The following is a 16,155-nucleotide window of genomic DNA, read 5'->3' as shown; positions in this document are numbered from 1 at the left end:
TTTTGTGTATATTTTTAACAATTAAAAACAAATCAGTTGGGCTCAGAATATGGCTTAGTGGTAGAGTGCTTGCCTAGCATGCATGAAGCCATGGGTTCCATTTCTCAGTACCACGTACACAGAAAAAGCCAGAAGTGGCACTGTGGCTCAAGTGGTAGAGTGCTAACCTTGAGCAAAGAAGCTCAGGGACAGTGCCCAGGCCCTGAGTTCAAGCCCCAGGACTGGCAAAAAAAAAAAAAAAATCAGTAACTTCCAGCCAGGAGCAGGTAGCAATGTGTCTGTGGTCAGAGCTACTCTGAGGCTGAGGCTGGGAGTTACTTGAGTCCAAGGAATTCAAGGGCTGTCTAGGTGTTACAGTGTGAATGTCAAATGTTCCCTAGAGGCTCATGTGTTGAAGGCTTGGTCCCAGGCCTAGTGCTATTGAGAGGAAGGTAGCATAAATTTTGGAGCTAAGGCCCTAGTTGGGAAAAGTAGGTCACTAGAGACTGCTTTTGAAGGTTCTTTGCAGGCCCTTTCCCCCTCCTTTCCTTCAGATAAGAGACTCCTTTGCCACATACTCCTGCCACCATTGATGTCCCACCTCATGCCACAGAAATAAACTTCGGCTGCAAAAGAACTTTCCTCTTTTAGCTGTTTGTCTCTGGTATTTTTCTTTATCTGACAGAAAACTGACAATGAATATGAATGCATAAAAGGCAGAACACGTTGGTGGCCAACACCTGTAATCCTAGCTATTCAGGAAGCTGAGATCTAAGGACGGCAGCTTGAAGCCATCCCTGGCAGCAAAGTCCATGAGACTCATCTCCAATTAACCAGCAAAAAGCTGAAAGTGGAGATAGAACTCAAGTGGTAGAGAGCCAGCCTTGAATGAAAAGCTGAGCAATAGAGCCCATGCCCTGAGTTTAAGCCCCAGTACTAACATGAAAAAAAGGGAAGAAGGGAAGGAGGGAGGGAGGGAGGGAGGGAGGGAGGGAGGGGAGGAGGGAGGGGAGGAGGGGAGGAAAGTAGGAAGGTAGGAAGGAAGGAAGGTAGGAAGGAAGGGAGGGAAGGAGGGAGGGAGGGAGGGAGGGAGGGAAGAGAGGGAAAGAAAGAAGAGAGGAAAAGAAATGAAAACTCATTGTATTCTAAACAATTCTAACAATTATAGCTTTCATTCAGAAGAATGAATAAATACACAAACATAACCAGGGAAATTTGGAAAAAGAATTTTCATGGCCATGCATTCAAATACATAAAGTCATACTAAAATGTGACAGTAGGGGAGAGAGATTAGTGAAACACCAAAATGCCTGGACATGTCTGTTACTTGCTTGCAAACTAGAATACAGCTCATACAGCAAGTCAGAAGAGAGGAGGGTCTCCCAAATCTGGCAACCTGGGTTACTGGATATGGAGGGGGGCCACGAAGGGAAGAAGGAAAAGGAAACTCTTCACCTTTTGGATGGATTTTGAACATGGTGGTCCCAAGCATTTCAGAGGACAGATACTCAACTTCAATGTATCGTCAAACAATAAATTAAATTTAAACTACAGTTTGTGGAGAAAGAAGTAAATAGAACGATCTGGGCAACCATTTGTAAAGACTTTAATCAACTTCAAGTCTTACTTCCCATCATAAACCAAAATAAATTTTGATTGAATAAAGCTGAATTTAGAGAGAACAGTCCAGAAAGGCTGAACGCAAAAAAGCTGCAGAAGCAAATACAGGGTTCTATTTATCTAACCTTGGGCTGGAGAAAATCTTTCTAACTCACAGGCAAAGGAAGAAATCATAAAACCAAAGGATTGATGAGTTTAATCATGTGCATTTATCAGCTAGGGCCCCTACCACCAAGTGGAACAGACTAGAGCTAAAACCACAGTTACTTATTTCACACAGTTCTGGAGGTAGAAAGTCAAGATCAAGGTGGCTGACTGGGTTCCTGGTAAGGGCTCTCTTCCCGGCTGGCAGACTCCACCTTCTCTCCTCCCCCATGTCCTCACACGGCCTTTCCTGGTGTTGGTGTGCTCTGGTATTGCTTCTCTAAGGACACTAATACTGCCAGATCTGGGCCCTATCCTTATCACCGTTTTCTTCCCTCCTCCCTCCCCACCTCATGCATGCCAGGCAAGTGCTCTAGAGCCACACCCAGCCCTTTATTACTCCTAATTACCCCTCTCCGGAATATACCCATCCTGAGGATTAGGGGTTCACCCTATAAATTTGGAAAAACAGTCCACAAATATTTCAAACTTCTCTATATCACAATAATTAAAGAAAAACACCAAGCTGAAGGACAAATGTTTGTTATATATATATGTCAGCCAATAACCTATGAACAGGAAATAAGCTAAATTAAAGGCAAATTGGGCAGGCCTGTGGCTCACACCTGTAATCCTAGCTACTCACAAAGGATGAGATCTGAGGATCAAAGTTCAAAACAAGCCCTGGCAGAGAAATCCCTGTAAGACTTAATGAGGCTGGGAATGTGGTGATTAACCACTTAAAAACCAGAAGTGGAGCTGTTGCTCAAAGTGGTAGAACCAGCCTGGAGCAAAAGAGTTCAGAGAAAGCACCTTGGACCTGAGTTCAAGGCCCAAAATCAACAAAAATAAATAAAATATAAAGACAAGTTGTAAAAATCCTTTTTATCATGTGATTTCAACTTTTAAACAAGAAATAGAGGTTCTCTGGCGGTAAAGAATCAGACTTTCATTTTCTTCTTTGTGCTTTCTCTATGTTCTAGTCTTTCCATGATAAACACAAATAAGTTTTATAATTTAAAAAAGTAAGCACTATGTTTTTTGGCCGTACTGGGATTTGAACTCAAGACATCCTGCTTGCTCAGCAAGCACTTTACCATTTAAGCCACAAACCCAACTCTCTTGTACTGAGGAAAAACAATATCACAGAGAAAGCTCAATTTTCTCTTGCTCCTCCTGACACACAGCTAATAGTTATTATACAAGAGCTTTTCATATTCTTTTTGTTTTCTGGCCCTTTATATGATTCTACATGTATATATGATATGTTTGTATGCAGAGCATCTCATATATATATATATGTATATATGTATAAATTTTTTTTTGCAGTGCTGTAGGTTGTATTGAAGACCTTCTGCATATTGGGTCAGTTCTACCATTAAGCTCCACCCCCAACCTACGTATGCATCTCTATAGAGAATATCATATTGCATCTACCACTTTGCAAGTTGCTTTTTTCACCTGAAAATCTTAGAGATTCATTTATGTTGGCTATATAAAGATGTAATGCCTTTCCAAGTTGCTAAGTATTCCAAGGTCTGAAACTATGTGTTCATGGGCTGGGAAGTTGGCTCAGTGGTAGAGCGCTTGCCTTGCATGCATGAGGCCCTGGGTTCGATTCCTCAGCACCACATAAGCAGGAAAAAAAAGCCAGAAGTGACGCTGTGGCTCAAGTGGTAGAATGCTAGCCTTGAGCTGAAGAGCTGAAGGACAGCACCCAGGCCCAGAGTTCAGGCCCCATGACTGGACCAAAAAAAAAAAAAAGAAAGAAAGAAATTATGTGTTCATGTGGTCCTGATAAGCACATGCTCTGCCACTGAGCCCTGTGCCAGAGTTTCTTAAGGGTTGTTCCTGAAAAGTAGAATCTGTGTCCTAAGAGAGCCAGCCACCATTTCTACTTTAACAGGTCCTGCCAAATTACATCCATATGATACTGCTTCCTAAGTCTCAGACAGACATCATAGATTTATATTTTTAACCCTATGAAATTTCTCCTTGTTGGTTACAACCTAGCATTTTAATCTACCTGGTTATCCTATGTTCCATTTTCCACTCAATATTCCCTACTATTCAAATAATTGCCAATGATGAAATGGTCCACCCTGGACACTGACAACTGCTTAAAAACCAAACAGTCTCCTGGTCACTACAGGGGACTCTGTGTGTGTGCCAGTACTGAAACTTGAAATCAGAGCTTTTGGCTCTCCCTTAGGTTTTCCTTCAAGGCCAGTACTTTACCACTTGAACAAACACCTTGATTTCTAGCTTTTTGTTGGTTAACTGGAGATAAGAGTCTCATAGAGGCTGGCAATGTGCTTAGTGGCAGAGTGCTTGCCTACCATGCATGAAGCCCTGGATTCAATTCCTCAGTACCATATAAACAGAAAAAGCTGGAAGTGGTGGTGTTGCTCAAGTGGTAGAGTGCTAGCCTTAAACAACAACAAAAAAGCTCAGGGACAGTGCCCAGGCCCTGAGTTCAAGCCCCAGTCTTGGGAAAAAGAAAAAGAGAGAAAGAGGGAAAGAGGGAAAGAGGGAACGAAAGAAAGAGAAAAAGAAAGAAAGAAAGAAGGAAGGAAGGAAGAAAGGAAGGAAGGAAGAGAGGGAGCGAGGGAGGGAGGAAGGGAGTGATGGAGGAAGGGAGAGAAGGAAGGAAGGAAGAAAGGAAGGAAGGAAGGAAAGGAGAGAAGGAAGGAGGGAAGGAGAGAGAAAAAGAGAAAGAGGAGAGGAAGGGAAGGAGGAATGGAGGGAGGAAAGGAGGAAGGAAGGAAGGAAGGACGGGAGGGAGGGAGGGAAGAAGAGAGAGAGGGAGGAAGGGAGGGAGGGAAGGAGAAATTAAAATTAAGTCTCAGATTTGTCTGCCTAAACTGGTTTCCCCACAATCCTCAGATCTTAGCTTCCTGAGTATCCTAGGATTACAGGCATGAGCCAGTGATGCCTAGCTAGAGGGGGCTCCTGAAGGATGCAGGTGGCCCTTCTAACTTCAGATTCCATCAGTAAAGAAGGGAGGGACTTAGCAGGAGGAAACTTTACAAACTCTGGTATCAGTTCAACTGTTTGGGTGGGCCAGACTCAAAAGATGAAAACATATCACCATGTCAATGAGATGTCTATGTGAGCCAGGAAGGGCTGGATACTAGTTCTCATTTAGCCTTCTCACCCAGAAAACCTACCACCAACTTCATCATGAAACCCACCATGGTCATGGCAACAGACTACTGACTGACTGTGGGGTATAAGAAGTGCTTTTATATAAGGTGCCAACGACGGGTCTGCACTCTTACATAAGGTGCTCTGGTATTTTTAGCAGCATGGAGCTGCTGTGTGAATGGAGGAGTTGTTCTTGCCGCAAATGCAGCTGCTTTCCAGGCCAGCAAGGTCCTTCAAATGCTGTTTTACAGCAGTTCTCTGCAGTTGGAGGGCTGAGGGCTATGCCAAACCTGCAGCACCAAATAATCCTGGAGTTCCTTCAGGCTGACCTGATTCCCACCACCAGCAGACAGTGAGAACATCCCTGAACTCTCTTAGTCACCCCCAGAGCTTCCCAGAACAAGACAAGGGACCAGTCCAACACAAGCTAAGTGATTTCCTACCAAAGCCAGTGGATTCCAGGGACAGGAAGAAACCAGAACTGACCTTGGTTCTACTCCCGCTCCCACATTCCCAAGTCAACCCCCTCCAGAAGCAAGGTGTCACTGCTGCCTTTCTCCCTGCTTTGGTACACTTTATTGCTGTATGGCGGATACAGAGAAGAACATATATCAAATGAACAAATTCTGGGCTAGGATTGTAACTCAGTGGTAGGATGCTGGCCTAGCATACCAGAGACTTGCACTTGAACCCCCATATTGCAAGAAAAAAAAATCAATGAGTTCTGACTATATAAACATACCTATATGATCAACATCCATATTAAAAACAAACAAGGCAGGTGTGGCAGCATGCACCTAAAGTCCCACCTAGGTGGGAGACTAAATTAGGAAGATCACTCAAGCCTAGGGGTTTGGGGCCAGCCTGGGCACTGTAGTGAGACTGTGTCTCGCTACACCGCACTGGTGGCTCACGCCTGAAATCCTAGCTACTCATAGCTACTCAGGAGGCTGAGATCTGAGGATTGTAGTTTGAAGCCAGCCAAGGTAGGAAAGTCCATGAGACTCTTATTGCCAATTAATGACAAGAAAACCAGAAGTGGCACTGTGGTTCAAAGTGGTAGAGAGCTAGCCATGAGCGAAAGAACTCAGGGACAGTGCCTAGGCACCAAGTTCAAGCCCCACAACCAACTAAAATCAAGGGAACAAACATATTAGCTTTCTAAGTCCTTTCTAAAGGCCCAGGAAACCACTACCCTAACTTCCAACACTGACTCCGCTTGCCTTTCTTGCACTTTGTATAAATGCAATCACAGTATGTGCTCTGTTACATCTGCTTCCTTTTGCTCAACAATCTGTTTGTGTGACTCATCCCTGTTATACCATGAGGCTGCAGACTTTATTCTCACTGCCACGGTGTTGTCGTCTACATTCACCAGCTTCTATGCTACTCTACCGCTCATAGATAGTGACCGATTTCCACTTCTACTGGCTATTGCAAAAAGTACTATGAACATGCTAGCTTATGTCTTTTGCTCTATGTATCCAGGCACTAGTGGCTCATGCCTGTAATCTTAGCTACTCAGGAAGGCTGAATTCTGAGGATCAAGGTTGAATGCTGTTCTGAGCAGAAAAGTCTGAGAGATTCTTATTCCTGATTAGCCAGCAGAAAGCTGCAGTAGAGGTATAGCTTAAGTGGTGAAGTACCAGCCATGAGCAAGAAAGCTGAGGGAAAATATGAGGCCTTGAGTTCAAGTTCTGGTACTGAAAAAAAAACCCACTAGTGTTTTAAGCCTCAATTCACCCTGTTATTGTTTTGGTTTTGGGGTTGTTTTTTTTGTTGTTGTTGTTGTTGGTCATGGGGCTCAAACTCTGGGCCTGGGTGCTGTCCTTCAGTTCTTCAGCTCAAGGTAAGCATTCTACCATTTGAGCCACAGTGCCATTTCAGGTTTTCTGGTGGTTAACTGGAGATAAAGTCTCATGGGCTTTCCTGCCCGGGCTAGGTTTGAACCCTGATCCTCAGATCTCAGCCTCCTGAATTGCTAGGATTACAGGCATGAGCCTGTCATTGGTTTTTGTTGTTGTTGTTGGTGGTGGTGGTCGTGGGACTTGAATTCTGGGCTTGGGTGCTGTCCCTGTGCTTTTCATCTCAAAGCAAGCGCTCTACCACTTGAGCCACAGTGTCACTTCCAGTTTTCTAGTGGTTTATTGGAGATAAGAGTCTCACAGACTTTCCTGCCCGGGCTGGCTTTGAACTGAGATTCTCAGTTCTTAGCCTCCTGAGTAGCTAGGATTACAGGCGTGAGCCTCTGGCACCCGGCAAGCCTGTCATTGTTTTAACATGGTCCTTCCACTACCCAGAGAGTACTGAGTAGGGTATTGGCCACAGGAATCACTTTTCAGGATTCTCTATATCTACTGTGTGTGTTAATAAACACTTTCCCTTCTGTATCATCAGTTTCTTGGCCTGCAAAATGGGAGCAACAGAGTTTCTAATTTCCTTGGTCAACTGTCTGTAGTGGTTAACACTCAATTCACATTAGCAGCTGAGACCACAGCCAAAGTCACCCTGTCTTTCTAAATACTTCTGAGGTGAAGCTCAGCCTGCCTTTTGCTCACTATAAGATTCATATATGTAGCCAGGCACCAGTGACTCACACCCCTGCTCCAGTGGCTCCTGCCAGGGTATCTGTGAGCAAGGCCCTTAGCGAGGAGGAAAGAGTAGCTGGCAACAAGCATCTGGAATGGTCCTCAGGGGGACCATTCCCCATCCCTTTCCCTTTCCAGCCAGGCAACTGAGATGCCTGGCAGCTGCAGTTACTGTCCTTTAATCACAAAGCATGACTTAAGTGACCTGAACCAGAAACATGGTTCTGGGGTCATTATTAATGGTGTGCCAAAAGCCTGGTCTCAACTTGCTGGGGCACCAACATTACCCAGAAGCCACTGCTTTGGGAAAAAAAAAAGAATTAATGTCTATGCAGAAGGAGAATAGAGAGCAATATTTTATTTAGGCGACAGAGATGGAAAAAGCCCCTGGAAGCGTACAGTGCACAGACCTAGGAGCAAGAGACTTGGGCCTCACACTACTGGTTGCCATGGTTACAGGATTTCACAGCAGGAGCTCATTTTCCTATGACAGTGACCGGTTGGATAAGGGAAGGACATTTCCTAAAGAAACTTAGTTGAAGGCTGTTACTATGTGGGGAGGTAAGGAGGGCTTTATAGGAATAAATAAATAAAATATTTTAAAGTACCCTAAGGAATAGAAATTACCCAAGAACCCTTGCAAAACTGTCTCTTTATCCCATAACTCTTACTTCAAGCCAGGCCTCAAAAGCATGTTTCTAAGTCCTCCTGGGTGATGTCATAGCCTTCCTGCATCACAGGTCCTACCAGTAACTATCTGTCTGCTACACAGTCTTTTCCTATAGTCCAGAAATGTCCCAAGCAGCCAAGCTACTTGCATACCTGGGCAGGTGCTGAGGAGACAAATATGGAACACATATGCCTCCCTGATAAACAGCAAATCCTAGTACCCAAGAATAGCCTTAAGAGTCAGACAAAGCTTCACTTTGCCTACCTGCAAGCTGTGTGATTTAGGCAGGGTCCTGGCCCTCTCTGAGCCTGCATCCGCGCAAGCAGAATGAGGTCAGTAGTTGTAATGCCCACCTCCATAGGTGTAAAAAGCAGCAAATGCATGGAGTAGTGAGCACACAGCCCAACTCAGGACATAGAGCAGCTGTTATGATTAAGAGCCAGAAAAGTGCATCCCCAGCTCCTAATCCAATAGGAGGCTCAGAGCAGAGAACAAAGTATTAAATTGTGTAATGCAACCAATAACCAACGAACCCAGCAGCAGATGGACTGGAATCAGCAGTGAAGTAGTCAAACGCTGAAGCCAGCAGTAGCTCAAGGACATGGGGCCACGAAAGGTGTCCCAATAGAGGTCATGGGGTAGAGGGATGCAAAGCCAAGCTTTGCCAGGAAACAGTACCTAATCAAGTACTACAGTAAGAGCAAGAGGGTGACCAGGAGAGGAAGGGAAGAAGATGCAGGACTGGAAACCGGAATGAGAACATGCAACTGGACTCTGCAGTCGAGGACCAGCTGAGCTTTGCAGAGGAGGAAATCTCTAGCTCTAAAAATTTCTCAGGGGAACAGGTCAATGCAAGGTAAAGGGCTCATCATTCTAAAGGTGACATGTGGGGTAGATTGCCGCATGGACTGGTTGACAGTGGAGAAACCAGCCAAGAAACTTCTGTACTCTGGCCTACACTGATCCAGGCCTGGAAGAGCTGGCCACAAAGGAAGAGGAGAGAGGCAAAGCACTTGAGAGACAAGTAGAACATGGAGGAGAATGAGGGAGACTCACTGCCAAGAAGTGAGGGAGGGCTGGGTACTGGTGGCTCACACCTGTGATCCTAACTACTGAAGAGGACGGTGGTTCCAAGACAATCCAGACAGAAAATTCCATGAGACTGTTATCTCCAATTAACAGCAAAATGCCGTAAGTGGAGGTGTGATTTGGGAGGCTGGGTTTGTAAGGATGCTGGGACAAGCAAGGGAGAGCAAGACTGGGTAAGGGGGAGTGGGTATTCCTTAGACGACTCCCAATAATGACTATAAAGGGACCCTGGAAAAGAACAAAACCAGGAAAGAGCAAAAAAGGCTGCAAAGTGAGCATGGACAGCTTTCCAGACAGGCCAGGGAGGCAGAACAGAAGGCCCACAAAAGAAGTGTCTGGAAACAAGATGACTCCAGGAAAATGGTTTAGCAGCTTCAGCAAAGTGGCAGGGCCAGCAGCCTGGCTGCAGGATTAGGGGGAGTGAGACGGGAGGAGGAGGTGGCAGGTGCAGAGCACTTGTGGGTAAAATGTGACACAGAAAGAAGAAGCCAAGCTTATGGTTTATGGCTCTTGCACTACCTTTTGCCTTTTTTTTTTCAGATGAGAGCCAAGTGGCTAGCAGAGGGAGAGGATGGCAGGGCTTGCAGAAGCTGGGTGTGAAGGCAGAATGATGGTGCTAGCCTTGCTGATTCTCTCACCGAAGCCTCCAGGGCTATCCCCACTGCCCTACCTCCAACGGCTGCCAGATCAAAGGCTCACTGCTGCTGCTGCTCCGGCTGTCACAGATCCTTCCTGTCCGTCCTCCTTGCTCTTATCTGAGAACACATTCCCTCCTTCCGCACCAGCGCCTCTCCTGGTGTTAGGACAGACCACCCAGGTGGATAATCAGGCCGATGGGGCCCCAGGAGCAGCCAGGCAGGAGGCAACCACCCCAGACTTTGCAGTCTTCTCTGTAGTCCCAGAGAGGCGGCTTCCGCGCAACACCTAACAGGTGGCCTGGCCGCTAGGAGTCCAGGTGGAGCCAAGCGCTTCTCCAAAACCTCGGCCTTGACAGTGAGGAGTGGGGTTAGGAGTGGGAAGGGCGCACTGGGGACTCTGGCTGACCAAGGAGCAAAGCTTCCATTGGGAAGGCAGACAGACAGACAGACAGACACGCGCGCGCACGCGCACACACACACACAGAGACAGACACACACACACACACACACACACACACACACACACACACACACACACACACACACACACACACACACGGAGCGCCAAGGCGACAGCAAGTCCAGAAGCCAAAGGTCCAAGGCCCTGAACCCCCACGGCACCCCACACGCCATCACCTGCAGGGTTGGATCCCCACCCTTACCCCCCCCACACACCCCCCAGCGCCGGCCAGGGCACGTGCAGACCCCGCAGGGCCGCCGCCTCAGCCCGCCGCACGCACGTGCGCGCCGCGCGGGCGCGGGCTCCGCCCCACACTTGTAGACCGGCGCTCGGGGGCGCGCGCCGGCGCCCCTCCCCCGCGCGCCCGCCCCGAACTCGGGGCGCACCCCGGGCTCACCTCAGGGCTCCCGCCGGGACTGCGGACCAGGCACAAACACCCCCCCGCGAGCCTGCAGGAGGAGCCCGGCCCAGGCGTTGCCCGGAACCGCGCGGACCCAAGGGCGGGCGCGGCCGGCTAGGGCAGCTCGGTGCCACAGGCCCTGCCCGCGCCCCGCAGGTTCCCCCGGGCTCGCCCCGACTCCCGCCTCGAAAGGGCTCCCGGGTCTAAGCCCTCACTCCTGGGCCACACCCGGCGCGCCCCTTTCTACCCTCCCGCCACGGAGCCAGACGCACGCCCCGGTCTCCGGAGGCCGGGCCCCGAAAACGGGGTGGCCAGCTCTGGAGCCGTAACTCACCTGAGGAACCGGCCCCGGCGCCCCGCGCGCTCCCTGGCTGCCCCCTGGCGGCGGCGGCGGGAACCGCAGGGCCCGCCCCGCCCCGCCCCGCCCCGTTCCCACCTGGAGCACCGCAGGTGCAGGTCATCAAGTAGGTACAGTCCCCCCGAACGGCCATACTGACCACGGGACGGGGCTGCGGGGTCCCTCTGTGTTACTGACTATACGAACATCACTGCCTCTAATTCTCCCGTACCCCACCTGTCAGGCCTGAATTTACAAGAAAGGACCCATTCTCATTACCCCCTGAAGCAAGAGGAAAGCTTGGTAGGGTTTCTGGAGCACCAGCTGAACCGACTCAGTATATATTTTTTGAATGAATGAGTACTGAGTTCATGGAGACTCAGACAGGGGCATCTGGCTACAGTCTTGGAAAAAGTAGTCAGAAAAAGGCTCACATCAGCCTTACCTTTGGCTCTCTCAATTTAAAACTAATTGGCTGTGCTCTCAGTGTCCACCCTGCCTAGGCCTGGGTAACTGGCAAGAGTGGTAGAGGAGCTTAAAAATTGATGGGAGAAACAATTAGGCCAAAGTTTATTTACTTTTTAATTGTGGTACTAGGGTCTGAGCTTACACTCTGTGTTAATAGTGTAAGTATTATGCCCACCTTTGGTCCTCAGGTCCACCCAGACCTGAGCTCCTCCCAGCCCTGGAGTTCCTGTCACACAGCTGGACACTCCCTCTCTCCACCCAGATCCACCTGAGCTCCCACTTAACCTCACTTCCTGCCTCCAGACTCTCCTGCTACCTGGATAGAGATAGACGCCACATAAAATATGGCTCTTCTGGGCTGGGAAGGTGGCTCAGTGGTAGAGCGCTTGCCTTGCATGCTCGAGGCCCTGGGTTCGATTCCTCAGCACCACATAAGCAAAAAGAAAAAAGCCGGAAGTGGAACTGTGGCTCAAGTGGTAGAGCGCTAGCCTTGAGCTGAAGAGCTGAGGGACAGCGCCCAGGCCCAGAGTTCAGGCCCCACAACCGGACCCAAAAAAAAAAATAAAATATGGCTCTTCTAATAAACTTTATAATAATCTTTCTCCTGTCCTTGCCTGCCTCTGTGTGGTCCCCTGGGACGGATGTGAAGGATCCTTTCAAGTAGGCCAGTGCTCTGCCTTTTGAGTACACCCAAAACCCTTTATGCTATAATTACTTTTTAGGTAGGGTCTCTGTCTTGGGGGAAGGGTTTTTTTTTTTTTTTTTTACCTAAACTAGCCTCAAACCACAATCCTACCACCTATGGCTACACAACATGCCACCACACCAGGCTTCGTGGTTGAGATATAGTCTCATTAACTTTCTGCCTCAGCTGGTCTTGAAACCACAATCCAGATTTCTACCTCCTGAGCAGCTGAGATTATAAACTTGAGACCAAACACTTTTTATAATGAAATAATTTCCTGGGATGATCCACTGTCATTCTCATAATATCATTGCCCCAAATCCCAAGGAGGCAGGAACCCCACAGACCTGTCCACAAGCTCCCCTGTAGTGGTTGTTCATACCCCAAGCTAAAGTACTCACAACTTGAGTAGGGAGCCAGCCTCTCTTTTACCCAGGACCACAAGACATCTCCTTCTTGTAGCACCTCCTCTAGTGGGAGGGGGAACTCTCCCAAACCTGGGCAAAGCTTGCTCTTTCCTTCAGGCACTATCAAAGCTGCAGAGGGCCCAGTTGCACCTCTCAATTGTGCTTTGGCTTAGACCAAGGACGCTGGCTCACAGGTCTCACTCACTTAACTCTAGTTCTCTCCACTCCCACACTGCACCAACAAAACTGCTTTTATCTGGCTGTGCCCTCGGGGCCTCTTCCCTGTGAAAGCAGATACTGCCTCCCAGCTAGCTAGGAAACTGTTTCCTCCTCTCCCCAGCCTGGGGGTGGCCTTGTCCTCTGCTCACTGTGGAGGAACACGCCATCCACACACTCATGACTACACGTGCACACCACCCTAGACCGGCCACCAACCAGCACAGCCTCTCGCTTCAAGGTCCTGGAGAGAGACTAGTGATGAGGTTGGCTTATTCTTGGCACCCTCCCCATCCACTCAACAAAACTCTCAAAATGACCTCATCCCTTTTTGCTTCTTGCTCCAAGCGAACTCATTTCTTCCTTCTAATGGATTACATATGGGGCTAGGGGTATTTCTGTAGTATAGCACTTGCCTAATATACACAAGGCCTTGAATTTACTCTCCAGCAATGAAGAAAGAAGGAAAAGGAGAGAAGGAATGCACAAAGGAAGGAGGAGAGAAAGATAAAAAGAGAGAAGGAAGCATGGTGCCAGTGGCTCACGCTGTAATCCTAGCTACTCAGGAGGCTGAGATCTGAGGATTGCAGTTCAAAGCCAGCCTGGGCAGGAAAGTCTGTGAGACTCTTATCTCAAATTAACCACAAGAAAACCAGAAGTGGTTCTGTGGCTTAAATGGTGGAGCACGCATCTTGAGCTGAAGAGCTCAGGGACAGCACCCAGGCCCAGAGTTCAAGCCCCACCACCCATGAGAGAGGGGGGAGGGAGTGAGGGAGGGAAGGAAGGAGGGAAGGGAGAGAAAGAGAGAGAGGAAGGAAGGAAGGAAGGAAGGAAAGAAGGAAGGAAGAAGGGAAGGGAGTGGTATGCCTCTGTGGCACTAGTACCAGCTACTAGGCAGGTAGAGGTAAGAATTCATGGGCCACCTGGGCAACACAATAAAAATAGACCCTATCTAAAAGGAAAAGAAAAAGGATTTCTGGGATTGTGTGTGTGTGTGTGTGTGTGTGTGTGTGTGTGTGTGTGTGTGTGTGTGTGTGTGTGTAGATATAATGTTGGGGCTATAAATCCACCTGTTCTCTGCACAACAGAATGTCTACTGTGCATTGATCTCACAGTGCACAGCTACCACATGAGGCAGCTATGGAAAAAGTGATTAGCCCCGGTCATATAGCCAGGTAATAGCAGAGCCTTAGTCTCAGCCTAGACAGCCAGACTCCAGAGCCTACTGTCTTAGCTACTAGGACTTCTGCAGCTGAATAGGACACAAGACACAGAGGCATGAACCCCGGTGTGGCAGAACACAAAAAGGGATTTTCAGAGGGAACCTGTTACAGAGATGTAAAGGATGACTAGGAGTTTGTCAGGTGGGAAGGCTGGGAAATAGCTGGAACAACAGATGCAAAGGCACAAAAAAAGCAGGAAAGGAAATGTTAAAAGATTGTTTTGTAGCAATGGTGAGGGACAGAGTGGAAAACAAGGCCAGTGGAGTAAGTTGAATGGGTTTATGAGGACCTACTATGTTCAACCTGCCAAGACTGTGGATTTTAGCAAGGCAATGGTTTCCAGCCTGTGTGATTGAATTCTGCAGCTCCATCAAGAAGAGAATATCAATGTGTGTGTGTGTGTGTGTGTGTGTGTGTGTGTGTGTGTGTGTGAGTATGTGTGTGTGTGTGTTAGAGTCTATTGAATCTATTAGACAAGGATAAATAGATATCAGATTACGTAAATTACTCCCACAGGTGGGATCTCTTCTTCACTGAAGACTTTATGAATATGCATGTTGAATGCATCCTCATTAGAGAGTTATATGCATCTGCAAGTGGCACTGATTTTAATCTGTACCATAGCTATTTCTGCCTTAGGTTCTTGCTATGTTCTTTATGGGCCCAAAGACACACTGGTAAGAATTAGTGATTAGGGGCTGGGAAGGTGGTTCAGTGGTAGAGTGCTTGCCTTGCATGCATGGGGCCCTGGGTTTGATTCCTCAGTACCACATAAGCAGAAAAAGCTAGAAGTGTGCTGTGGCTCAAGTGGTAGAGCACTAGCCTTGAGCTGAAGAGCTGAGGGATAGTGCCCAGGCCCAGAGTTCAGGCACCATGACAGGCAAAACAAAAAAACAAAAAAAAGAATTAGTGATTATACCTCAAACTCTCCTTTTCTCCAAGTACTTGGTATCTTTTTGGTCCAATAAACACCAGAACAGCACTGCTGTATGTTTCCTATGACATATCACACACATCTAGTAAGACAGTAGAAAAGGAACATCAGCAGTCTATTTTTTCATATTTCAGAAAGCCAAATGGAAACCGTGCAGTGTTCCTCTATTGGAATCTGTGGAGAGTGTATATGGATGCGGGTCTGCTGCTGTTGGGGACTTTGATCACATGTTGTGGGAGTGTTTGTTAGCGTTACCTGGCACATAGAAGCCTCTGGGAAACTTGGCTCTTCTTTCCTCCTCGTTAAGTCATTCAGTTGGTGGTTTATGTCCACATACATTCATGGATATTCATTTAATACTTTGAGTTCTAATCCAATTCGGATCTATTTTTTCCCCTTAGCTTCTTCTAGCGTGAGCACTACAATAGCTCTCTCAGTTGTCTTCATGTTGACTTCACTGTGGGGTTTGGGGGTTTCGGTGTTTGGTTTGGTGGTTGCTTCCTTCCCTCTTGACATCGTGAAATGTCTGGGACTTGTTTTGTGGATCTCCCTGCTCCAGGTGTATCATCAGCTGTGTCTCCAAGGACCTGTGACTCTTTTTGGGTTTTTTTGGTTGTTGTTGGTTTTTTTTTTTTGTCGGTCGTGGGGCTTGAACTCTGGGCCTGGGCACTGTCCCTCAGCTCTTCAGCTCAAGGCGAGCGCTCTACCACTTGAGCTACAAGCCACTTCCGGTTTTCTGGTGGTTTATTGGAGATAGGAGTCTCATGGTCTCTCCTGCCCGGGCTGGCTTTGAACCGCGATCCTCAGATCTCAGCCTCCTGAGTAGCTAGGATTACAGGCGTGAGCCACCAGCGCCCCCGGCTGTTGTTGGTTTTGTTTTGTTTTGTTTTGTTTTTGCCAGTCCTGGGGCTTGAACTCAGGGCCTGGGCACCATCCCTGAACTTCTTTTGCTGAAGGCTAGCACTCTACCACCTGAGCCACAGCACCACTCCTGGCTTTTTCTGTTTATGTGGAACCGAGGAATTGAACCTGGGGCTTCATGCATGCTAGGCAAGCACTCTACTACTAAGCCACATTCCCAACCCTGTGGACTCTTTATTGGAGAATGGCATTAGTGGTATTAACTTGGGCATCCTCTTTGCTAGTGGAC

The 16,155-nt window shown here is 47.9% G+C and overlaps 1 protein-coding gene across 3 annotated transcripts in view; it reads right to left on the bottom strand.

Annotated features, from left to right (window-relative positions):
• Rph3al (rabphilin 3A like (without C2 domains)) overlaps positions 1 to 11,089 on the bottom strand; it is a 161,804-nt gene extending 150,715 nt beyond the window's left edge. Inside the window, exon 1 of one of the 3 annotated variants that reach the window (XM_070027438.1) lies at positions 11,070 to 11,089. The gene's annotated coding sequence lies outside the window, so the exon portion shown is untranslated. Of the gene's footprint in view, positions 1 to 9,907; positions 10,152 to 10,732; positions 10,795 to 11,069 lie in introns of those variants that run through there. The other 2 variants (XM_070027436.1, XM_070027434.1) reach the window with 2 other exon arrangements.
• Positions 11,090 to 16,155: the final 5,066 nt, after the last annotated feature.

The sequence above is a fragment of the Dipodomys merriami genome, unplaced genomic scaffold (assembly GCF_024711535.1).
Source record: "Dipodomys merriami isolate MVZ:Mamm:240054 unplaced genomic scaffold, mDipMer1.0.p SCAF_19, whole genome shotgun sequence".
NCBI lineage: Eukaryota > Metazoa > Chordata > Mammalia > Rodentia > Heteromyidae > Dipodomys > Dipodomys merriami.
Note: the sequence above shows the minus strand (reverse complement) of the source record. Positions and strands in the feature narration are given on the sequence as shown.